This window comes from Pangasianodon hypophthalmus, chromosome 27 (assembly GCF_027358585.1).
Source record: "Pangasianodon hypophthalmus isolate fPanHyp1 chromosome 27, fPanHyp1.pri, whole genome shotgun sequence".
In the NCBI taxonomy this organism is placed as follows: Eukaryota; Metazoa; Chordata; class Actinopteri; order Siluriformes; family Pangasiidae; genus Pangasianodon; species Pangasianodon hypophthalmus.
The window spans coordinates 12,847,327-12,849,453 of NC_069736.1; the positions used below are offsets into that span (position 1 = coordinate 12,847,327).

Sequence of the window (2,127 nt, forward strand, 5' to 3'; positions counted from 1 at the left end):
GTAAAGAAAGTAATAAGTAATATTATGTAATAGACCACTTTTCATTAAAAAAAATAATAATAAATGCTGCCTGTCAGGGATTACCTGGGGAGAAAAAAAAAAAGAAGCTAGTGTGACAGTCAAGGTGTCTAGAAGAACTCTCCAAGATGCTTAGAGAATCTTACCAACTAATTTCCTTATAAAACTGCACAAAATGTACCTGAGACTACTGATGCACTTTTAAAGCCAACGGATCACACCAGATATTGCCTCTGTTTAGTTTAGTGCTGTCTTCTGCTGTTTATAGCACCTGTAATGTAGAAAATATTTAATTTCATTAGTTTTGAAGGCATGTTAGCTTTACAACAGTTCTTTACATGCACTTAAGACTTTTGCACAGTACTATGTATGGCTTTCTGTGCCATTTTCTTAAACTTTTTTACTGTTGAGAAAAGGATATTGCATCAGATTTTAATTCCTTTAGGGAATTCTATACTCATGCTGACTCAATCCCCTGAGCCTTCTGGAGGTGCTTATCTAACACATTTCACTGGAGCTAATAAAGTATTGTTAAGATGACAATGCACCACAGAGACATGTAAGGGTGGGTTGGGAGTGAGAGAGGGGGATGGATGTCAGTGGGCGGAGGCTGTATTATAATCAGTATTGGATTGCGGGATTATTTCGAATTGCTTTGCGAGTCTCCACACCACCCCTCTGTCCTGCTGTCTGTCTGTCTCTATCTCTTTTCTCTCTCCACGTCTTCTGCAGCATGTCTCACCTACCCCCGCCCACTTATATCAGTTATTTACTATATACAACATTCTGGCCTTTTTTTAAAAAATTAAACATTACTTGCAGTATAAAATGTTTGTCTGGTCAGAAAGAAAGAGTGTTGTACATCAACATTCCTGGATTTATGGCTAGAAAAACACCTTTGCATATGTGCAGTGAAGCCACAATTAGGACATTAACTGTTGGCTTTTCACAACATTTCAAAAGTGGCTCATGTACTGAACATAATTCAGCAGTTACGCTAAATACATACTGGTTCTTCCTGTATGCCAATTGTGCACAACTTTGCTTCTGCTCTAGGCTTTTACTAGTTTGTAACAAATTACTCTATTTAGATCATTCATACACTCATTATTAACTCCCTTCTACAACACTAGGCAAAGGACCTACAGTATATTCTGCTTCTTTTGGCATTGCGTTGGGCTAAAATTCAGAAAACCTCTGAAATTAAAATTCCCACTTCATTTTTTTATACTTTCTGCATTTTTATTTACATTTGTGTTTATAAATGAATTTAAATGTGACTACTGAAAGAACAATTCAATCTGCTTTTTAATAACAACAAACCTACAAAAAAATGTAATATGTTAAATACCTGCATATATCACTATATATATATATATATATATATATATATATATATATATATATATATATATATATATATATATATATATATATATATATATATATATATATATATATATATTGCAAAAACCTGATTTCAAGAAAAAAGTCATGCTAATTCAAAGGAATAAGAGCAATGTTGTTCAATTTCAGAAAAGTTACCTACTTAAAACATACTAACTCCATCCCGAGCTCAAATCTAGCCTTTTCCTGTCAATTGAGATATGGAACATTGTAGGAACAATACAATGTATTACACTTCCATATGATAATATGTTTCACATTTGCATACGGCTTACAGTAGATAGCACAATGAAGTCAGTTTATACACAGCCCATGTCAAATCCATATTCAAGATGTGCATCAATAAAGTTAGAGCTGAAAAATGTGTCCTGTTCCCTGTAGCTTTGTAAGATGAGGCTTGTAGTTAACCAGTCAGTCGTTGAAATTGGGATGAAATAATGAATGTCTGGGATGAAATAAAATGTGAAAGTAGGGCTAAATGATTTATGCTGATTTAAGGTCAACTGTGGGTCCTGAAGCAAGTCTCTTCTTTAATCTCCTGAGAGCTTTATTGTGTAGATTTTCTGTACATTGTGTTTTAGAACGTTTTGATGCATGTACAATGTTTTTGTATATACAAAAGCACAAAAAGCACAGCAATTTTGATGAACATTTGAAAAATAAAACATTGCAAAATTTATACTCCCATATTCTGTCACTTCG

At 33.6% G+C, this 2,127-nt stretch overlaps 1 protein-coding gene across 3 annotated transcripts in view; it reads left to right on the forward strand.

The window, feature by feature from the left end:
* fibcd1b (fibrinogen C domain containing 1b) overlaps positions 1-1,366 on the forward strand; it is a 113,508-nt gene extending 112,142 nt beyond the window's left edge. For all 3 annotated transcript variants that reach the window (XM_034300496.2, XM_034300497.2, XM_034300498.2), the window contains one exon: positions 1-1,366. This exon is cut by the window's left edge and continues 1,626 nt beyond it. The gene's annotated coding sequence lies outside the window, so the exon portion shown is untranslated.
* The last annotated feature ends 761 nt before the right edge of the window (positions 1,367-2,127 follow it).